Source organism: Symphalangus syndactylus, chromosome X (genome assembly GCF_028878055.3).
Source record: "Symphalangus syndactylus isolate Jambi chromosome X, NHGRI_mSymSyn1-v2.1_pri, whole genome shotgun sequence".
NCBI classification, from domain to species: Eukaryota; Metazoa; Chordata; class Mammalia; order Primates; family Hylobatidae; genus Symphalangus; species Symphalangus syndactylus.
Genome location: NC_072447.2, coordinates 105,794,730 through 105,818,545, shown reverse-complemented (window position 1 = coordinate 105,818,545; position 23,816 = coordinate 105,794,730). Strand labels below are relative to the sequence as shown.

At 42.8% G+C, this 23,816-nt stretch overlaps 1 non-coding gene and 1 pseudogene across 1 annotated transcript; one reads left to right on the top strand and one right to left on the bottom strand.

Annotated features, from left to right (window-relative positions):
- Positions 1-295: 295 nt before the first annotated feature.
- On the top strand, positions 296-7,801 carry LOC129475366 (NANOG neighbor homeobox-like; annotated as a pseudogene).
- Positions 7,802-19,573: 11,772 nt separating this feature from the next.
- On the bottom strand, positions 19,574-19,678 carry LOC129476545 (U6 spliceosomal RNA). Its single transcript, XR_008654981.1, has one exon. It is a non-coding gene; the product is annotated as a U6 spliceosomal RNA (small nuclear RNA).
- Between the last annotated feature and the right edge of the window lie 4,138 nt (positions 19,679-23,816).

Below are 23,816 nucleotides of genomic sequence, written 5' to 3'. Positions count from 1 at the left end.
GTAGAGACGGGGTTTCACCATGTTGGTCAGGCTGGTCTCGAACTCCTGACCTCATGATCTGCCCCCTTGGCCTCCCAAAGTCTGGGATTACAGGCGTGAGCCACTGCACCCAGTTGGAATTTTTTTTAAATCATTATGAAAACAGTTAAACATTTAAGTTCATACTCTGTGCCATTGTTTTTAGTGACAGGATTTCAGCAGTGCACAGAAACAAAGTCCCTGCCCTTGAGGAGCTTGTGGTCTAGTTAGGGGAGGTAGACGATAAACACATAAATATATCAATATAATAAGTGCCATGGAGGAACAGCAGAGTAAGGGTGTTAGGGAATATTTATGGAGTGTGATTATTTTATATAAGATGGTTTGAGAAGGCCTCCTTGGGAAGGTGGCATTTCAACAGAGATCTGGATGAACTAAGCAACCAAACCTTGTGGGTGTTGCCGGGCAAGGTGGCTCACGCTTGCAATCCCAGCACTTTGGGAGGCCAAGGCAGGCAGATCACGAGGTCAGAAGATCGAGACCATCCTGGCTAACACGGTGAAACCCCGTCTCTACTAAAAATACAAAAAATTAGCAGGGCGAGGTGGCGGGCGCCTGTAGTCCCAGCTACTTGGGAGGCTGAGGCAGGAGAATGGCATGAAACTGGGAGGCGGAGCTTGCAGTGAGCCGAGATTGCGCCACTGCACTCCAGCCTGGGTGACAGAGCAAGACTCCGTCTCAAAACAAATCCCCCACAAAACCTTGTGGGTGTCTGAGAGAAGAACATTTCAGGCAGGAGTAACAGTAAGTCCAAAGGCCCCAAGGTAGGAACTGCATGCATGATGCCATGGAGAACAGTCAAGAGGTCATTATAGCTGGAGTAAAGTGAGTTAAAGAGAATGGTAAGAAATAAGGTTGGAGAGACCAGGTGCGGTGGGCTCATGCCTGTAATCCCAGCACTTTGGGAGGCCGAGATGGTTGGATCACCTGAGGTCAGGAGTTCAAGACCAGCCTGGCCAACATGGTGAAACCCTGGCTCTGCAAAAAATACAAAAATTAGCCAGGCGTGGTGGCAGGTGCCTGTAATCCCAGCTACTTGGGAAGCTGAAGCAGAAGAACCGCTTGAACCCAGGAGGCAGAGATTGCAGTGAGCCGCTCCAGCCTGGGTGAGAGAGTGAGACTCCATCTCAACAACAACAAAAAACAAATAAGGTTGGAGAAAAACACGCAATGGATCAGGGTGAGGAGTGTGTGTGCACTGATTATGTGGGGCTTTGTAGGCCATGGCAAGGACTTTGGGCTTTTACTAAGCAAGGTGGGGAGCCATTTGAGGGATTTTAACAGATGAATGATGTAATATAACTTAATTTTAGGAGGGTCTGGCTGCTCTTTGGGCAACATCACATGGTGAAGAAGTTGTAACAGTAGCAGTAGTAGTAAGAATAATGGCATTTTGAAATCCAGGAAAGAGACTTTAAAATACATATACCTTGTAACTATATGTCCCTGTTGACTTTTTTTTTCCTACAAAATGTAATGTGAGGCCAGGCACAGAGGCTCACATCTATAATCCCAGCACTTTGGGAGGCTGAAGTGGGAGGATTGCTTGAGACCAGTCTAGGCAACATGCCAAGACCCCATCTCTACAAAAAATGCAAAAATTAGCTGGGCATGGTGGCACATACCTGTAGTCCCAGACACATGGGAGGCTGAGGTGAGAGGATCACCTGAGCCTGTGGAGGTCGAGGCTGCAGTGACCCACGATCACGTTACTGCACTCCAGCCTGGGTGACAATGAGACCTTACCTCAAAAATAAAATGTGTTCTTAAAACCTCAAGTCATAGGAATGGTTCTTTAGTCTTTTCCTTATTATTATGTTTATTATGTTATTTATTACTATATTATTGCTTCTTATTTAGTTTGTTTTTTTTTTTTGGAGACGGAGTCTCGCTCTGTCTCCAAGCCAGTGGCACAATCTCGGCTCACTGCAATCTCTGCCTCCCGGGTTCAAGCGATTCTTCTGCCTTAGCCTCCTGAGTAGCTGGGATTACAGGCACACACCACCACACCCAGCTAATTTTTGTATTTTTAGTAGAGACGGGATTTCACCATGTTGGCCAGGATCTCCTGATCTCGATCTCCTGACCTCGTGATCCACCTGCCTCGGCCCTCCAAAGTGCTGGGATTACAGGCGTGAGCCACCGCGCCCCACCTTATTTAGTATTAAAGTGTTCTCATTACTTGTACACACAAACTTAAATGTCTTTGCTTTACAGTATTGCTTGCTCAGCGAATATATGTCATGAGAAAGGTCTGTCAGATTCATACAGTAAACTTGAGCACCAATTATGTGTTTTGACACTACTGGGCACAAAGACAATGGAAAAGAAAAGGTGTAACAAATCCCCTGTCTGAGATTAATAAGCCCCAAGGCAACAATTTGGGCTTTTGTTTGTTTTGTCAATCTCAGAAATGCATTTTCAGAACCTTGACAGGTGGTACTGTTAGCACTGATGACAAAGTCCTCATTTCAAATATTCAAGGTAGAAAATTCAAAACTCAGTTGTAAAACAAAAGAATTGGATTAGCAGACCCTTTTCATGAAATGAAATCTTACTTAGAAGACTGATATGTAAAACAGAAAAGCCAAGCTGCTCTGGTGGTTGGTATCTGGAAGCCTTCCTACTGTCGTGTTGTCACCCACCTGCACTGCCAGTGATGCCTAAGGCTCGTCTTCAAGCTTCCAGGTTTTACCAAGCACACTCTGAAAGTGAGTCTATGTACGATCATTAGGGATAACAGAAGGAAATCAAGCAAAAACTTGCTCTTTATTTACAATAAACTCCATAAGGAATTTTAATTCTAAAGTTAACAAATCAATGAACTCCATGTAAAATAGTCTTTACATGGAATAATGGAAAACAATCGATGGTCCTTTTCTTAAAAAACAATTTTTCCCCATTGCAATACCTTTTTTAAAAAAAAAAAAAAAAAAAAAAAAAAAAAAAAGATGAGATCTCACCCTGTTTCCAAGGCTGGAGTGCAGTCATTTCCATGTAGTATATACTTTTCCCGACTACTGCCATGACTCACTTGCCATTTTCAAGGAATAGCAGCCCACTGACTCAAATGTTAATCTGCTTTGGCAACACCCTCACAGACACACCCAGGATCAATACTTTGTATCCTTCAATCCAATCAGGTTGACACTCATTATTAACCATCACAAACTTCTTTATAAACTGATATGGAATGAGCTCCAATACATATTGTTAAATTTAAAAAGCAAGATTAAAGACTACCATTTGTGTAAAAAGGGGGGGGGATTAAAATATATGTACGAATATTTGCTTGAATAAGCATTAATTAACTCTTGAAGGATGTTAATATTGATTGCCTCTGGGGAAAAGAACTGGGTGGTTGGGGAGTAGGGGTGGGAGACTTTTTGCCATGTATCTTTTCTTTATGCCTTTTGAGTTTTGAATCATGTGAATGAATTACCTATTCAAAAAAATACATATTATTTAAAAAAATGAAATAACAAAATTTCTCTCCATTTCAGCACTATAAACTCTGTACTAAAAAGTAGGGATGTGTGATAGAAACCACTTTTAGGAATAAAAAACTTATATTTCAACTACAGTACTTTCAGATATCCCCTAGTCTCAAATAGATTCTTTTTCCTTTTTTTAACTTTTGTAAATTATTTTATTTCTTCCATGATGATTTAAATGGACTTTTTTTCTTTTTTTTTTTTTTTGAGACGGAGTTTTGCTCTTGTTGCCCAGGCTGGAGTGCAATGGCATGATCTCGGCTCACTGCAGCCTCCGTCTCCCGGGTTCATGCGATTCCCCTGCCTCAGCCTCCCGAGTAACTGGCATTACAGGCATGAGCCACCATGCCAGGCCTGACTATCTTCAAACAAGTACAAATATTTCATAAATAATATCTGGCCGTTTCTAGCCAATTGAGTAATTTGTTGCACAATAAGCCACCTCACATCTTTCAGCAAGAAATACATTAAATTTGAATAGTAAAGACATTACACAATGAATTAGGACACTTTTAAAATTTGTTTTAATTTTTATTGGGGGAGGGGACAGCACACTTCTACTTAATGAAGAGAAATATTTTTACAGTCCAGAGGTCTTTTATGTTTTTGCACCTATTATGCTTGAATTCATAGGGGATAGGTTCCAGCAGCCCAGACTCCTTTCCATTGGTTCTCACAAAGTACGCTTCTCTGGGTGGAGCAGCCTGGCACTTGAATTGAACCCAGGTACCTCTCTTTTTGGCTTCCTTCTTCTTCTGATCATTTTCCCCCATGCATTTCAGGAAGCTATCTTGGCTCTTAGAGCGCTTAATGTACTCAAGCCGCACATTAATTCTCTTGGCAAGAATCTTGCCCTTAGCTTCTTTGTTTACAACAATGCCAACAGCATGCTGGTTAACAGTGTAGACACTTACAGTTTTGCCATGGTAACACTTATGGGACATTCCTTTTTGAATAGTACGCATTCCCTCGATGTCTGTATATGTGTGTGTATGTATATATTTTTTATCTATATATAGAATATATAGATAAAAATGTATATAGAAGTATATATAGTCCATAATGAACATATATTTTTCTCTCTATATATATAGAAAAGAAATATATATATATATATTTTTTTTTTTTTGAGACCGAGTCTCGCTCTGTTGCCCAGGCTGGAGTGCAGTAGTGAGATCTCGGCTCACTGCAACTTCTACCTCCCAGGTTCAAGTGATTCTCCTGCCTCAGCCTCCTGAGTAGCTGGGACTACAGGCACGCACCACCACGCCCGGCTAATAATATCACCTTTCTTATAGATTTGTGTGTATGTGGCCAAAGGAACAACTCCATGTTTTCTTTTTTTTTGAGACAGAGTCTTGCTCTGTTGCCCAGGCTGGAGTGCAGTGGCGTGATCTTGGCTCACTGCAACCTCTACCTCCCAGGTTCAAGTGATTCTCCTGCCTCAGCCTCCCGAGTAGTTTGGATTACATGCATCTGCCACCACGCCCAGCTAGTTTTTGCATTTTTAGTAGAGATGGGTTTTTGCCATGTTGGCCAGGCTGGTCTCGAACTCCTGACCTCAAGTGATCCTCCCACCTCAGCCATTTTCTAAAAGGCCTGGAGAACATCTATCAGGTGCCTTGCCTCTTACCCTTTGTGGTCATCATTTTGGCAAATTACTGGAAGATGGTAGTTCCGGCCAAAAGGAAGCTCTTTTTTTTTTTTTTTTTTTTTTATTATTTTTTTTTATTTTTTTTTTTTTATTATACTTTAGGGTTTTAGGGTACATGTGCACAATGTGCAGGTTTGTTACATATGTATCCATGTGCCATGTTGATTTCCTGCACCCATTAACTCGTCATTTAGCATTAGGTGTATCTCCTAATGCTGTCCCTCCCCCCTCCCCCCACCCCACAACAGTCCCCGGAGCGTGATGTTCCCCTTCCTGTGTCCATGAGTTCTCATTGTTCAATTCCCACTCATAGGAAGCTCTTTTTTTAAAAAAGTATTATACAACACTGGCATATCAAATAGATTATTTACACCTAAGGACCTCGAGCAGGGCTGGGAATAGGGTAGGGTGAATGAGGCACTTGTTTCATGTGCAAAATTTAAGGGGGTACCAAAAAATTCAGCTATCAAGAGGAATGATTTTTTGTTTGTTTGGTTGTTTTTTTGTTTTGTTTTGTTTGTTTTTTGAGACGGAGTCTCGCTCTGTCGCCTAGGCTGGGGTGCAGTGGCACGTTCTCAGCTCACTGCAAGCTCTGCCTCCCGGGTTCACGCCATTCTCCTGCCTCATCCTCCCGAGTAGCTGGGACTACAGGCGCCCGCCACCATGCCCGGCTAATTTTTTGTATTTTTAGTAGAGACAGGGTTTCACCGTGGTCTTGATCTCCTGACCTCGTGATCCGCCCGCCTCGGCCTCCCAAAGTGCTGGGATTACAAGCGTGAGCCACCGCGCCCGGCCGAAAAATAGATAAATTATAACTCACAGCAATTAAGTTTAAAACATGTTATTTACGCCAAAACTAGAATTTATTAAATTCTACTTTCTTGGCTTTAGTGGAAGCAAACTCATTGAAATTTTTTTTTTCTTTTTCTTGAGATGGAGTCTCGCTCAGTTGCCCAGGCTGGAGTGCAGTGGTGAGATCTCAGCTCACTGCAACCTCCGCCTCCCTGGTTCATGCCATTCTCCTGCCTCAGCCTCCCGAGTAGCTGGGACTATAGGCGCATGCCACCACATCTAGCTAATTTTTTATTTTTTAGAAGAGATGGGGTTTCACCATATTGGCCAGGCTGGTCTCAAACTCCTGACCTTATGATCCACCCACGTGGGCTTCCCAAGTGCTGGGATTACAGGCATGAGCCACTGAGCCCAGCCAGGAAATATTTTCATTAAAATCAGAAGCTTGGATCCTTTCAGACTGGCCAATACAGTTCCTACAATTGTGACTTTTATGAGGTGAAACCATCTGGAGCTGAGAATTTTTCTTTTTGGAGTCTCGCTCTGTCACCCAGGCTGGAGTGCAGTGGTGCAATCTTGGCTCACTGCAAGCTCTGCCTCCTGGGTTCACGCCATTCTCCTGCCTCAGCCTCCCGAGTAGCTGGGACTACGGGCGCCCGCCACCACGCTCGGCTAATTTTTTCTATGTTTAGTAGAGACAGGGTTTCACCGTATTAGCCAGGATGGTCTCGATCTCCTGACCTCATGATCCGCCCGCCTCGGCCTCCCAAAGTGCTGGGATTACAGGCATGAGCCACCGCGCTCGGCTGAGAATTTTTTTATTTCTAAAAATCAAACAGAGCCTCTAAGAGAGAAGACCCAAAGCAAAACAATCATGGATCTAAATCAGCAAGGGCTGGAAGGTGGTGATAACTTCACAAAATTGAAGAGTTGGGATCTTGTTATACAGAAACAACCAGCTATGCCTTGGGATCAAAATCCAGAACAATCAAATGGAAATTACAGTGAAGATGAACAAAAGGGAAAGCAGAAATGGAGAGAAGGAGGAGGAAAGCAGGCAGAAAGAGAGAGGGAGAAAAAGAAGAGGAAAATGAAAAGGAGCTGGAAGATGAACAGGAAAATAAAAAAGGGAAAGGGAAAATGAAAAACAATATCCCAATAAAAGATTAGTCAGCAAATCCCTCATGGACACTCTCTGGGCAAAGTTGAAGTTAAACAGGTGCCCCTCAATACAAGAGAGTTTATCACTCTCATTTGAATTTGGCATGACAGATAAACAGATAAGTCAATGGTTTTGTAAAAAGAGGAAGAAATATAATAAAGAAATGTCCAAGAGAAAGCATAAGAAAAAACATAAGAGATGGGGGGGCGGGTCTCTGAGTTGCCAAGGCTGGTCTCAAACTCCTGCCTTCGGGGGATCTTCTTCCCACCTTGGCCTTCAGAAGTGCTGTGATTACAAGCATGAGCCATTGTGGCTGGCTAAGAAGTTTTTTCTTTTTCCTTTTTTTTTTTTTGAGACGGAGTCTCGCTCTGCCTCCCAGGCTGGAGTGCAGTGGTGCGGTCTCAGCTCGCTGCAGTCTCCACCTCCCAGATTCAAGCGGTTCTCCTGCCTCAGCCTCCTGAGTCTAGATAAGAAGTTTTATATGACAACATTCTCACCAATAAATGGAGTTCTGAAAGGATAAACAAGAACATATTAACAATTGTTAATTCCGTGGGGTAGAACTAAATGAGGGGAGTGCAAAGGAGTTCCTAAATATCCTATTTTTACACTACTGTGGTTTTAAAGTTTTTATAATGGATGTTAATTGATTTTATTTCAGAAAAAAATCAATAAAGAAATTACCAACCTCCGGAAGTGTTTTGAGACTGAAAGGGAAATCCATTGTAGAAGTTAATGGGTTCAGTGCATTCTGCAACTTGTCAGTATATCTCTAAACATCCCTTCCAGGCCGGGCACGGTGGCTCACGGCTATAATCCCGCCACTTTGGAAGGCCAAGGCTGGAAGATAACTGGAGGTCAGGAGTTCGAGACCAGCCTGATCAACATGGTGAAATCCCATCTCTACTAAAAATACAAAATTAGCTGGGAGTGGTAGCCCATGCCTGTAATCCCAGCTACTCCAGAGGCTGAAGCAGGAGAATTGCTTGTGCTGGGAGGCGGAGGTTGCAGTGAGCTGAGATCACGCCATTGCACTCCAACCTGGACGACAAAAGAGAAACTCTGTCTCTAAATAAATAAATAAACATCCCCTAAAAAAAAAAACCAGAAGCTTGGCTGGGCACGGTGGCTCATGCTTATAATCCCAACACTTTGGGAGGCCAAAGTGGGCGGATCACTTGAGGTCAGGAGTTCGAGACCAGCCTGGCCAACATGGTGAAACCCCAACTTTACTAAAAATACAAATAATTAGCCGGGGGTGGTGGCACATGCTTGTAATCCTAGGTATTCGGGATTCTAAGGCAGGAGAATCGCTTGAACCTGGGAGGCCGAGGTTGCAAAGCCGAGATGGCCCTATTGCAGTCCAGCCTGGGCGACAAGAGCGATACTCCGTCTCAAAAAAATAAAATAAAATAAAAATCACAAGCTTAGGTCTAACATATACAATTTGGGGGAAGTTCTAGTAATCTGGTGCAATTTAAATGTGAGGTAGACATCGGAGAATCTCTAGAAATGAGGACCACAAGGTAGACATGGACTACATAGTTATGCCACGCTAAGGAGTTTAGATTTTATTTTGAAGGTGATGGGGAACCTCTCAAATATTTTAAGCACCTAATTCCAGAAGATTACAATCACGTGAGTGAGTGCTGAAGTCAAAAAGGACAAGACTGGAGTAGAGACTTAGTCGATTTCTAAGGTAGAAATGTAATTCCAAGACAGACAGACTAGGTTCTGAATACGAGGAGTAAGAGGAAACAAAAGAGGATGACCACTCAAGACTCACCATAAACAATCTGCTCTTTATCCATATTACATCTTCTTCCTGACGTGTGAAAGGAAATAAGTTACTCTCTCTTTTCTAAGAAGCATGCCAAGCACCTTTTATTTGTGGGGCAGAGTTCACCATAAAAAGTTGAGAACCGCTGGGAGTGGTGGCTCACACCTGTAATCCCAGCACTTTGGGAGGCAGGGGCGGGCGGATCACGAGGTCAGGAGATTGAGACCATCTTGGCTAACACACGGTGAAACCCCGTCTCTACTAAAAATACAAGAAAATTAGCCGGGCGTGGTGGCGAGTGCTTGTAGTCCCAGCTACTTGGGAGGCTGAGGCAGGAGAATGGCGTGAACCCGGGAGGCGGAGCTTGCAGTGAGCCGAGGTTGTGCCACTGCACTCCAGCCTGGGCTACAGAGTGAAACTCCGTCTCAAAAAAAAAAAACAAACAAACAAAAAAAAAACTTCAGAACCATTAATCTGATCATGATTCTCATACCCATCCAGAATACACATGCACATATGTAAGATGTATCCTTCTCCTCACCCCCACTACAGTCCATTTCAAGAAAGTCTTCTTTTAAGAAACTGGCAAGAAAACTGGTATTCTGCCAAATATGCCAAGATTCATATATAGATAGAGAGGTTCCCCATCACCTTCAAAATAAAATCTAAACTCCTTAGCGTGGCATAATTATGTAGTCCATGTCTACTTTGTGATTCTCATCTCTAGAGATTCTCCAATGTCTACCTTGCATTTAAGTTGCACCAGATTACTAGAACTTCTCCCAAATTATTCTACATAAATATGAATGTATATATTCATATTATATATAATGCTGGTAGGTCGACTGTTTTGTTTACTTTTTAGGCAAGCCAAAATATTTAAAGATAAAATAAGGCAGAAAAAAAATCCATTTACCTTCTTCTATGAAAGAAAGAAGGATGTCCTTCTAAATAAAAATTCTTTAAGAATTCAATCTAATATTGGCATCTAAGCCAATGCTGCTTGCCATCCTAAAATTATTTTCCTTTAAAAATAATCTTTGATGTCCATTTCCAGTAATATGGTAGCCAAAATAACCTGAATGAAAGTCCTCCCACACTACAAAACACTTAGAAATACCAAATATAAAATCCTTTTAAATGTACAGCTGAACTTGCAAGTAAGTAAAGGAAATCCCCCGGAGTCAAAACAAAGTGGAAAAACCCAAAACCAGGGCATTGGGTAGGAGTTAAAATGTCAGTCGCTCCACTAAGGGTGGGGGTGAGGTGGGGTGCAGGTAGCTTGGTTATCTCATTAAATAAGGTGTTCAGGTTTTTTTGTTTGTTTTTTGTTTTTGTTTTTGTTTTTCCATAGATTATCGGGGAACAGGTGGTATTTGGTTACATGAGTAAGTTCTTTAGTGGTGATTTGTGAGATTTTGGTGCACCTATCACCCGGGCAGTATACAGTGAATCCAATTTGTAGTCTTTTATACCTCACCCCCTTCCCACCCTTTCCCCCTGAGTCTCCAAAGTCCATTGTGTCATTCTTATGCCTTTGCATCCTCATAGCTTAGCTCCCACTTATGAGTGAGAACAAACAAGGTTTGGTTTTCCATTCCTGAGTTACTTCACTTAGAATAATAGTCTCCAATCCCATCCAGGTCGCTGTGAATGCCATTAATTCATTCCTTTTTATGGCTGGGTAGTATTGCATTGTATATATATATACCACGGTTAATTTATCCACTGGTTGATTGATGGGCATTTGGGTTGGTTCCACGTTTTTGCAATTGCAAATTGTGCTACTATAAACATGCGTGCAAGTATCTTCTTCGTATAATGACTTCTTTTCCTCTGGGTAGATACGCAGTAGTGGGATTGCTGGATCAAATGGTAGTTCTACTTTCAGATCTTCAAGGAATCTCTACACTGTTTTCCATAGCGGCTGTACTCGTTTACATTCCCACCAGCACATAAAAATGTTCCCTGTTCACTGCATCCACACCAACATCTACTTTTTTTTTTATTTTTTTATTATGGCCATTCTTGCAGGAGTAAGGTGGTATTGCATTGCAGTTTTGATTTGCATTTCCCCGATCATTGGTGATGTTGAGCATTTTTTCATATGCATTTGTATATCTTCTTTTGAGAATTGTCTTTTCATGTCCTTAGCCCACTTTTTGATGGGATTGTTTGTTTTTATCTTGCTGATTTGTTTGAGTTCATTGTAGATTCTGGATATTAGTCCTTTGTCAGTTGTATAGATTATGAAGCTTTTCTCCCACTCTGTGGGTTCTCTTTACGCTGCTGACTGTTCCTTTTTTCGTGCAAAATCTCTTTAGTTTAAGTCCCAGCTATTTATCTTTGTTTTTATTGCGTTTGCTTTTGGGCTCTTGGTCATGAAGTTCTTGCCTAAGCCAATGTCTAGAAGGGTTTTTCTAATGTTATCTTCTAGAATTTTAATAGTTTCAGGTCTTAGATTTAAGTCCTTAATCCATCTTGAGTTGATTTTTGTAGAAGGTGAGAGATGAAGTTTCAGTTTCATTCTCTGACATGTGGCTAGCCAATTACCCCAGCACCATTTGTTGAAAAGGGTGTCCTTTCTTCACTTTATGTTTTTGTTTGCTTTGTTGAAGATCAATTGGCTGTAAGTATTTGGGTTTGTTTCCGGGTTCTCTATTCTGTCCCATTCATCTATGTGCCTATTTTTATATCAGTACCATGCTGTTTGTCTGACTATGGCCTTATAGTATAGCTTGGAATCAGGTAATCTGATGCCTCCAGATTTGTTCTTTTTGCTTAGTTTTGGTTTGGCTATGTGGGCTCTTCTTTGGTTCCATATGAATTTTAGAATTGTTTTTTCTAATTCTGTGATGAATGATGGTGGTATTTTGATGGGAATTGCATTGAATTTGTAGATTGCTTTTGGAAGGATGGTCATTTTCACAATATTGATTCTACCCATCCATGAGCATGGGATGTGTTTCTATTTGCTTCTGTCATCTATGCTTTCTTTCAGCAGTGTTTTGTAGTTTTTCTTGTAGAGGTGTTTCACCTCCTTGGTTAGGTCTATTCCTAAGTATTTTATCTTTTTTGCAGCTATTGTAAAAGGGGTTGAGTTCTTGATTTGATTCTCAGTTTGGTCGCTGTTGGTATATAGAAGAGCTACTGATGTGTGTGCATTAATTTTGTATCTGGAAACTTTGCTGTACTCTTTTATCAGTTCTAGGAGCTTTCTGGAGGAGTCTTTAGGATTTTCTAGGTAAACAATCATATCATCCACAAACAGCGACAGTTTGACTTCCTCTTTACCAATTGGATGCCCTTTATTTCTTTCTCTTGTCTGACTGCTCTGGTTAGAACTTCCAGTACTATGTTGAAGAGGAGTGGTGAGAGTGGGCATCCTTGTCTTGTTCCAGTTCTCAGAGGCAATGCTTTCAACTTTTCCCCATTCAGTATTATGTTGGCTGTGGGTTTGTCATAGATGGCTCTTATTACATTGAGGTATGTCCTCTGTATGCCAATTTTGCTGAGAGTTTTAATCATAAAGGGATGCTGGATTTTGTCAAATGCTTTTTCCGCATCTATTAAGATGATCATGTGATTTTTGTTTTTAATTCTGTTTATGTGGTGTATCACATGTATTAACTTGCATATGTTAAACCATTCCTGCATCCCTGTTTGATCATGGTGGATTATCTTTATTTTTTTCTTCTTTTTGAGACAGTTTTGCTCTTGTTGTCCGGGCTGGAGTGCAATGGCGCGATCTTGGCTCTCCGCAACCTCTGCCACCTGGGTTCAAGCAATTCTCCTGCCTCAGCCTCCCAAGTAGCTGGGATTACAGGCATGCGCCACAACACCCAGCTAATTTTGTATTTTGGGTAGAGACGGGGTTTCTCCATGTTGGTCAGGCTGGTCTCGAACTCCTGAACTCAGGTGATCAGCCGGCCCTGGACTCCCAAAGTGCTGGGAATTATAGGAGTGAGCCACCACGCCTGGCCCATGGGTTATCTTTTTGATATATTGTTGGATTTGGTTACTAGTATTTTGTTAAGGATTTTAGCATCTATGTTCATTAGGGATATTGGTCTGTGGTTTTGTTTTTTGGTTACGTGCTTTCCTGCTTTTGGTATTAGAATGATACTGTCTTCATAGAATGATTTAGGGAGGGTTCCCTCTTTCTCTATCTTGTGGAATAGTGTCAATACAATTCTTCTTTGAATGTCTGGTAGAATTCTGCTGTGAATCCGTTTGGTCCTGGACTTTTGTTTTTTGTTGGTAGTTTTTTTTTTTTTTTTGAGATGGAGTCTCGCTCTGTCACCCAGGCTGGAGTACAGTGGTGCGATCTCAGCCCACTGCAACCTCTGCCTCCTGGGTTCAAGAGATTCTCCTGCCTCAGCCTCCTGAGTAGCTGGGATTACAGGCGTGTGCCACCATGCCTGGCTAATTTTTTTGTATTTTTAGTAGAGACAGAGTTTCACCATATTGGTCAGGCTGGTCTTGAACTCCTGACCTCGTGATCCACCTGCCTCTGTCTTCAAAGTATATGCTGGGATTACAGGCGTGAGCCACCACGCCAGGCCCTTTCTTGTTTTTTGAGATGGAGTCTCACTCTTTTTGCCCAGGCTGGAGTGCACTGGCGTGATCTCAGCTCACTGCAACCTCTGCCTCCGGGGTTCAAGCAATTCTCCTGCCTCAGCCTCCCAAGTAGCTGGGATTACAGGCGCCTGCCACCACGCCCAGCTAATGTTTTTGTATTTTTACTAGAGATGGGGTTTCACCATGTTTGGCCAGGCTGGTCTCGAACTCCTGACCTCAGGTGATCCATCTGCCTCGGCCTCCCAAAGTGCTGGGGCGTGAGCCACCACGCCCAGCCCTTTTTTTGGTAATTTTTAAATTACCATATCAGTCTCACTGCTGGTCATTGGTTTGTTCAGAGTATCTAATGCTTCCTGATTTAAGCTAGGAGGGTTGTATCTTCCCAGAAATTTTTCCATCTCTTCTAGATTTTCTAGTTTAAGCGTGTAAGGTGTTCATAGTAGCCTTGAATGTTCTTTTGTATTTGTGTGGTGTCAGTTGTAATATCTCCCCTTTCGTTTCTTATTGAGCTTGTTTGGATTTTCTCCCTTCTTTTCTTGGTTAATCTTGCTAATGATCTATCAATTTTATTTATCTTTTCAAAGAACCAGCTTTTTGTTTCATTTATCTTTTGTATTTTTTTGTTTGTTTGTTTCAATTTCATTTAGTTCTGCTCTGATCTTGGTTATTTCCTTTCTTCTGCTGGGTTTGGGTTTGGTTTGTTCTTGTTTCTCTAGTTCCTTGAGGTGTGACCTTAGATTGTCTGTCTGTGCTCTTTCAGACTTTGTGATGTAGGCTTTTAGGGCTATGAACTTTCCTCTTAGCACCACCTTTGCTGAATCCCAGAGGTTTTGATAGGCTGTGTCACTATTGTCTTTCTGTTCGGAGAATTTTTTAATTTCCATCTTGATTTCATTTTTGACCCAATGATCATTCAGGAACAGGTTATTTAATTTCGATGTATTTGCATGGTTTTGAAGCTTCCTTTTGGAGTTGATTTCCAGTTTTATTCCACTGTGGTCTGAGAGAGTGCTTGATATAATTTCATTTTCCTTAAATTTATTGAGGCTTGCTTTGTGGCCTATCATATGGTCTGTCTTGGAGAAAGTTCCATGCACAGTTGAAGAGAATATATATTCTGAGGTTGTTGGATGGAATGTTCTGTAAGTATCTGTTAAGTCCATTTGTTCCAGGGTATAGTTTAAATCTGTTGTTTCTTTGTTGACTTTCTGTCTTGATGACCTGTCTAGTGCTGTCAGTGGAGTATTGAAGTCCCCCACTATTATCGTGTTGAGGTCTATCTCATTTCTTAGGTCTATTAGTAATTGCTTTATAAATTTGGGAGTTCCAGTGTTGGATGCTTATATGTTTAGGATTGTGATATTTGCCTGTTGAACAAGGCCTTCTACTGTTACATAATGTCCCTCTTTGTCTTTTTTAGTTGCTGTTGCTTTAAAGTTTGTTTTGTCTGATATAAGAATAGCTACTCCTGGCCAGGCACTGTGGCTCACGCCTGTAATCCCAGCACTTTGGGAGGCTGAGGTGGGTGGATCACAAGGTCAGGAGTTCAAGACCAGCCTGGCCAATATGGTGAAACCCCATCTCTACTAAAAGTACAAGAATTAGCTGGGCATGGTGGCAAGTGCCTGTAGTCCCAGCTACTCAGGAGGCTGAGGCAGGAGAATAGCTTGAATTCAGGAGGCGGAGGTTGCAGTGAGCTGAGATCGCACCACTGCACTCCAGCCTGGGCCACACAGCGAGACTCCATCTCAAAAAACAAAAACAAAAAGAATAGCTGCTCCTGCTCGCTTTTCATGTCCATTTGCATGAAATGTCTCTTTCCACGCTTTTACCTTAAGTTTATGTGAGTTCTTATGTGTTAGGTGAGTCTCTTGAAGGCAGCAGATAGTTGGTTGGTGAATTCTTTTTTTTTTTTTTTTATAGAATTCTTATCCATTCTGTAATTCTGTATCTTTTAAGTGGAGCATTAAGTCCATCTACATTCAATGTTAGTACAGAGATGTGAGGTACCATTCCATTCATCATGCTATTTGTTGCCTGTATAGCTTGTTTTTTTTTTCTTTTTGTTTTTAAATTGTTTTTTATTTTTTTTAAGGCAGAGTTTCGCTCTTGTTGCCCAGGCTGGCGTGCAATGACATCTTGGCTCACTGCAACCTCCGCCTCCTAGGTTCAAGTGATTCTCCTGCCTCAGCCTCCCAAGTAGCTAGGATTACAGGCAAGTGCCACCATGCCCAGCTAATTTTTGTATTTTTAGTAGAGATGGGGTTTCACCATCTTGGCCAGGATGGTCTCGAACTCCTGACCTCATGATTCACCCTCCTCAGCCTCCCAAAGTGCTGAGATTACAGGTGTGAGTCACTGCACCTGGTCTGTATTTTTGTTTTATTGGTCCTATAAGATTTATGCTTTAAAAAGTTTCTGTTTTGATGTGTTTCCAGGATTTGTTTCAATATTTAGAGCTCCTTTTAGCAGTTCTTGTAGTGGTGGCTTGGTAGTGGCAAATTCTCTCAGCATTTGTCTAAAAAAAAAACCTATCTTTCCTTCATATATGAAGCTCAGTTTCACTTGATACAAGATTCTTAGCCGGGCACAGTGGCTCACGCCTGTAATCCTAGCACTTTGGGAGGCTGAGGCAGGCGGATCACCTGAGGTCAGGAGTTTGAGACCAGCCTGACCAACACGGAAAAACCCCGTCTCTACTAAAAATACAAAATTAGTCAGGCATGGTGGCGTATGCCTGTAATCCCAGCTACTCGGGAGGCTGACACAGGAGAATAGCTTGAACCTGGGAGGCTGAGGTTGCAGTGAGCCAAGATGCCATTGCACTCCAGCCTGGGCAACAAGAGCAAAACTTCATCTCAAAAAAAAAAAAAAAATTCTTAGCTGATAATTGTTTTGTTCGAGGAGGCTGAAGATAGGGCCTCAGTCCCTTCTAGCTTGCAGGATTTCTGCTGATAAATCTGCTGTTAATCTGATAGATTTTCCTTTATAGGTTACCTGGCACTTTTGTCTCACAGCTCTTAAGATTCTTTCCTTCATCTTAACTTTAGATAAGCTGATGACAATGTGCCTAGGTGATGATCTTCTGGCAATGAATTTCCCAGATGTGCTTTGTGCTTCTTGTATTTGGATGTCTAAGTTTCTAGCAAGGCTGGGGAAGTTTTCCTCGATAATTCTCCCAAATACGTTTTCCAAACTTTTAGATTTCTCTTCTTCCCCAGGAACACCAATTATTCTTAGGTTTGGTCATTTAACGTAATCCCACACTTCTTGGAGGCTTTGTTCATATTTTCTTATTCTTTTTTCTTTGTCTTTGTTGGATTGGGTTAATTCGAATACCTTGTCTTTGAGCTCTGAATTTCTTTCTTCTACTTGTTCGATTCTATGGCTGAGACTTTCCAGAGAATTTTGCATTGCTATAAGTGTGTCCATTGTTTCCTGAAGCTTTGATTGTTTTTTATTTATGCTGTCTATTTCATTAAATATTCCTCTCTTCACTTTTTTTTTTTGAGATGGAGTTTCACTCTTATTGCCCAGGCTGGAGTGCAATGGCGCTATCTCGGCTCACTGCAACCTCCGCCTCCTGGGTTCAAGTGATTCTCCTGCCTCAGCCTCCTGAGTAGCTGGGACTACAGGCATGCACCACCACACCTGGTTAATTTTGTATTTTTAGTAGAGACAGGGTTTCTCCATGTTGGTCAGGCTGGTCTCAAACTTCTGACCTCAGGTGATCCGCTCGCCTTGGCCTCCCAAAGTGCTGGGATTACAGGCATGAGCCACCATGCCCGGGCTTCTCTTCACTTCTTGTATCATTTTTTTATTTCTTTTTTTTTTTTTTTGAGATGGAGTCTTACCCTGTCACCCAGGCTGGAGTGCAGTGGCGCAATCTTGGCTCACTGCAACCTCCGCCTCCCAGGTTCAAGCGATTCTCCTGCCTCAGCCTCCTGAGTAGGTGGGACACACCCTGCTAATTTTTTTGTATTTTTAGTAGAGACGAGGTTTCACCGTGTTAGCCAGGATGGTCTCGATCTCCTGACCTTGTGATCCGCCCACCTCAGCCTCCCAAAGTGCTGGGATTACAGGCGTGAGCCACCGTGCCTGGCCAATTTTTTTATTTCCTTACATTGGGCTTCACCTTTCTCTGGTGCCTCCCTGAGTAGCTTAATTACTAACCTCCTGAATTCTTTTTCAGGTAAATCAAGGATTTCTTCTTGGTTTGGATCCATTGCTGGTGAGCTAGTGTGATCCTTTGGGGGTGTTAAGGAACCTTGTTTTTTCATATTACCAGAGTCAGTTTTCTGGTTCCTTCTCATTTGGGTAGGCTCTGTCAGAGGGAAAGTCCAGGGCTGAAGGCTGTTGTTCAGATCCTTTTGTCCCATGGCATGTTCCCTTGATGTAATACTCTCCTCCTTTTCCTGTGGATGTGGCTCCCTAAGAGCTGAGCTGTAGTGATTGTTACAGCTTTTCTGGATCTAGCCACCCAGCAAGTCTACCAGGCTCCAGGTTGGTACTGGGGGTGGTCTGCACAGAGTCCTGTGATGTGAACCATCTATGGGTCTCTCAGCTGTGGAAACCAGCACCTGTTCTGGTGGAGATGGAAAGGGGGTGAAATGGACTCTGTGAAGGTTCTTAGCTTTGGTGGTTTAATGCACTATTTTTGTGCTGGTTGGCCTCCTGCTGGGAGGTGGTGCTTTCCAGAGATCATCAGCTGTGGTAGTATGGGGAGGAACAGGTGGTGGGCGGGGCCCTAGAACTCCCAAGAGTATATGACCTTTGTCTTCAGTTACCAGGGTGGTTAGGGTAGGACCATTGGCAGGGCTAGGTGTGTCTGAGCTCAGAGTCTCCTTGGGTGGGTTTTGCTGCAGCTGCTGTGGGGGATGGGGGTGAGGCTCCCAGGTCAATGGAGTTATGATCCTAGAAGGATTATGGATGTCTCTACTGTGTTATGCAGGTTGTCAGAAAAGTGGGGGAAAGCCGGCAGTCACAGGCCTCACGCAGCTCCCACAGAACCCAAAGGGCTGGTCTCACTCCCACTGTACCCCCACCCCCACCCCACCAACAGCACTGAGTCTGTTTCCAGACAGTGAGTGAGCAGGGCTGAGAACTTGCCCCAGGCTACCCACCTCTCAGCTGTGAAAGCAAGTATGGCTTTCCTTCTTCCCCCGCCTATGGAGTCTGCACACCAGATTCATGCCCCACCCCCCGCCAAGTTCTGACCAGAAGACTTCTCGATCAGTTCAAACTGTTTTTTTGTTGTTTGTTTGTTTGTTTTTGAGACAGAATTTTGCTCAGTCGCCCAGGCTGGAGTGCAGTGGCATGATCTTGGCTCACTGCAACCTCCGCTTCCCAGGTTCAAGTGATTCTCCTGCCTCAACCTCCAGAGTAGCTGGGATTACAGGCATGCGCCACCACGCCTGGCTAATTTTTGTATTTTTAGTAGAGACGAGGTTTCACCATGTTGGCCAGGCTGGTCTCGAACTCCTGACGTCAGGTGATCCACCCTCCTCACCCTCCCAAAGTGCTAGTGTTACAGGCATGAGCCACTGTGCCCGGCCTCAGTTCAAATTGTTACAAAGTTCGGTTGGAGATTTCTTTCTCCCTGTGACCTTTTCCAAGTGCCTCTGGACGCCCTACCAAAGGACCCCTGTAAGGCCAGGCAGAAATGGTTTGCTAGGGGACCCAATGAGCTCACAGGGCTTTTCCTGCTCTTTCCTCTACTCCTGTATTTCGCTCGGTGTCTAAATTGACTCAGCTCCAAGTAAGGTCAGAATCTTCTCCCATAACCTAGGCCTTCAGTTTCTCCAGTGGGAGTGTGTGTTCAGGGGTAGACGATCTCCCTTTCCCACTTCCACACTCACAGTATTTGGTGTGCCTCCTGGGTCCTGCAGGAGTAGTCCGCTTCCTTCAGAGGGTCTGTGGGTCCTCTTGGGTTTCCTGATGTATTTCTGCAGTCATTCTGGAGCAAAAATTCATGATGCGAGCCTCCACATGCTGCTCTGTTCGTCCAAGTTGGAGCTGCAATCTAGTCTTGCCTCCCATCTGCCATGATCCACCTTCTTCTTCTTGTTTGTTTTTATATGGAACACTTCACGGATTTGTGCATTATCCTTGTGCAGGGACCATGATAATCTTCTCTGCATCATTCTAATTCCAGTACATGTGTTGCTGAAGCGAGCGTACGTGCTTAGGTTCTGATGGCCTGTAGAGGCAGGAGACAGAGCCTTGGTCCTAAGTAAGGCAGGGGGTTGGAACTGAAACACCTGTAGGAAGTTGGGAGTTTCAAAGGACTACACCTTCAATAAGGTTGAACTAGACAAAAATTCATTCACTAGCATAGGAAGACAACCTGGGTTCTAAGAAGGTAGAAAACAGGGTCTCCCTCTGAGGCCTGCTTTCACATGGGTTTGGGATTCAAAATTTATAACTCCTACACTGTCCAGGAACCCTCTACACCAAAAAATGAGTACAAAGTGTATACTCACTTAAGAGTATAACTATTGTTATTCCTACCTAGCAGAAGCAACATAAAACAGCTCTAGAGAGACATATCCCTCACAAGATCCTCACAAGTAAAGCTGCACTGAACACAATTTAAAATAAAAAATTACAAAACACATGAAAAAACACCACACCATAATCAAATGTCTGAAGACACAACACATAGAATTAGACCCCAAAATATGCAGACTTATCTAATACACACTATAAAATTGCTTAAAATGATTAAAGATACAATTGAAAACGTAAGAAAAGAACAAGACATTATTTTATTTTTACAGATTTGAGGCTACAAATGCAGCTTTGTTACATGGATATATTGTGTAGTGGTGAAGTTTGGGCTTTAAAGTGTAACCATCACTCAAATCATATACATAGAACCCATTAGGTAATTTTTTTTTTTTTGAGACAGTTTTGCTCTTGGTGCCCAGGCTGGAGTGCAGTGGCACCATCTTGGCTCACTGCAATCTCTGCCTCTTGGGTTCAAGCGATTCTCCTGTCTCAGCCTCACGAGTAACTGGGATTACAGGTGTGTGCCACCAAGCCCAGCTAATTTTTCATATTTTTAGTAGAGACGGAGTTTCATCATGTTGGCCAGGCTGGTCTCAAACTGCTGAACTCAGGTGATCCACCCGCCTTGGCCTCCCAAAGTGCTGGGATTACAGGTGTGAGCCACTGTGCCTGACCCATTAGGTAATTTTTTATCCCTTACACCTCTTGCACCTCCCACCTTCCTGGGTCTACAATGTCTATTATTCCACTCCAGTACACTATTTTTATTTTATTTTATTTATTTTTTATTTATTTATTTATTTTTATTTTTATTTATTTATTTTTTTTTGAGACAGAGTCTCGCTCTGTTGCCCAGGCTGGAGTGCAGTGGTGCAATCTCGGCTCACTGCAAGCTCCGCCTCTTGGGCTCACACCTTTCTCCTGCCTCAGCCTCTCCGAGTAGCTGGGACTACAGGCGCCCGCCACCACGCCCGGCTAATTTTTTTTGTATTTTTAGTAGAGACGGGGTTTCACCGTGGTCTCGATCTCCTGACCTCATGATCCGCCCGCCTCGGCCTCCCAAAGTGCTGGGATTACAAGCGTGAGCCACTGCGCCCGGCCTACACTATTTTTAAAAGGCCAGGTAGTATTGAAAAAGAACTCTAGACATGAAAAAAAGTTTTAAATTTAAAAACTCAATGGACATGTTAAACCACAGATTGGGCACAATTAAAGAGAAAAGTGGTAACTGGAAAAATAGATATATGTAGAATGCAACACAGAGAGATAAAGAAATAAAAAATATGAAAAGAGGTAAAGAAACATGCAGGACAAATTTTAAAAGTAATATTCAAAGAAGTAATGACTGAGGGTATTCTAGAACTGATTATTTTAAAATGTGAATTCTCGGGCCAGGCGCAGTAGCTCACGCCTGTAATCCCAGCACTTTGGGAGGCCGAGGCAGGTGGATCACCAGGTCAGCAGTTCAAGACCAGCCTGGCTAAGATGGTGAAACCCCGTCGCTACTAAAAATACAAAAAATTAGCCAGGTGTGGTGGCAGGCACCTGCAATCCCAGCTACTCAGGAGGCTGAGGCAGGAGAATTGCTTGAACCCAGGCGGCAGAGGTTGAAGTGAGCTGAGATCGTGCCACTGCACTCCAGCCTGGGTGACAGACTGAGACTCCGTCTCAAGAAAAAAAAAAAATTAAAATTAAAAAAAATAATAAAAATGTGAATTCTCAAATTCAGAAACTATGAGTCCTGAGCAAGATAAATACAACTAAATTCACATTTAGACCATTTTATTGAATCTTTAGAACATCAAAACAAATGCTCCTGGAGATAATACTTAACATTTTCTATGTGCCAGAATTGTTCTAAACACTGTACCCAAGAGATAATCATTTTAATATATTGGTATATTTTCTTCCAGTGTTTTATTGATGCATGTATATGCACAATACAAAAATTCAAAACAAAATCAGAATAATCCTATACATAAAAACTTATATTCTTCTTTTTTTTGCTCAACATTTTACCATAAGCATTTTCCTATGTTATTAAGCAGCAGCAATAGCTGCAATAACAGCATAAATGACAACTAACATTTTAGTGTTTTTGTCAGGAGTAAGGGTTTTGAAATCAAACTTTCTGGGTTTGAGTCCCAGTTCACCACTTACTAGCCATGTGGCATTGGACAAGTGACTCATCCTCTCTCTGATTCCATGTCCTCAGTAGTAAAAACCTACATCCTGGGGTTATTGTGAATTACTATTTACTTTTTTTTTTTGAGACAGAGTTTCGCTTTCGTCAGCCAGGCAGGAGTACAATGGTGCAATCTCGGCTCACTGCAACCTCCGCCTGCCAGGTTCAAGCGATTCTCCTGCCTCAGCCTCCCCAGTAGCTGGGATTACAGGCGCTCACCACCATACGCAGCTAATTTTTGTCTTTTTAGTAGAGACGGGGTTTCACCATGTTGGCCAGGCTGGTGTCGAACTCCTGACCTCAAGTGATCCACCCGCCTCAGCCTCCCAAAGTGCTGGGATTACAGGCGTGAGCCACCGCACCCTCAGCCTTGTGAGTTCCTGTTTACTAAGCTATCTGCTGGGCACTGTGCTAAACACATGAATAATGCCATTTAATTAAAAAAAAAAAAACAGTGGGTTAGAAACTGCTCTTGGTCCTATTTTTATAGATGAGAAAAGTGGGGCTTAGAAAGACTCTTAGGTGATTTGCCCAAAATCATATGGCCAATGATGGAGCTTTGACTTGAATTCAGATCTATCCCCCAAACCTATGTTCTCGATTGTTGTGCTACACTGTTCTTCCATATCATTTTATTTTATTTTATTTATTTATTTACAGACGGAGTCTCTCTCTGTCACCCAGGCTGGAGTGCAGTGGCACGATCTCGGCTCACTACAAGCTCCGCCTCTCGAGATCAAGCGATTGTCCTGCCTCAGCCTCCCGAGTAGCTGGGATTACAGGCATGCGCCACCACGCCCAGCTAATTTTTGTATTTTTTTTAGTAGAGATGGGGTTTCACCATGTTGGTCAGGCTGGTCTCGAACTCCTGACCTCGTGATCTGCCTGCCTCGGCCTCCTAAAGTGCTGGGATTACAAGTGTGAGCCACCACGCCCAGCCTCTTCCATATCATTTTAAAGGCTTCATAGTATGTACAAATCATAAAGTTCACCACAATATTCCTCAAATGTTGCACATTTAGATCCTTTCCATTTATTTCCTATGACAAACAACCTGGTAAAGCACATCTTTGCCCATAAAATATTGTGTGCACTTCAGATAAACCCTTTTAGGGGAGTTACTCTGAAGTGGACTTACTAAGTAAAAAAGGTATGACATTTTAAGGGTCTTAATATATGTTAGCAAACTGCTTTTCAGAAAGGTTGAAACCATTTACATACTCACTGGCAGTGTATGAGAGCAAAGCTGAGTTTTTTATTTTTTTATTTTTATTTTTTGAGATGGAGTCTCACTCTGTCGCCCAGGCTGGAGTGCAGTGGCGTGCTCTTGGCTCACCGCAACCTCTGCTTGCCGGATTCAAGCGATTCTCCTGCCTCAGCCTCCGGAGTAGCTGGGACTACAGGCACGCATCACCATGCCCGGCCAATTTTTTTTATTTTTAGTGAAGACCAGGTTTCACCATGCTGGCCAGGCTGGTCTGGATCTCCTGACCTCGTGATCCACCTGCCTTGACCTCCCAAAGTGCTGGGATTACAGGCGTGAGCCACTGTGCCTGGCATGTCATTTCTATATGTTGGTAACGTTTCAAGTACTCTCTTCTAGCTACTTTGAAATATAC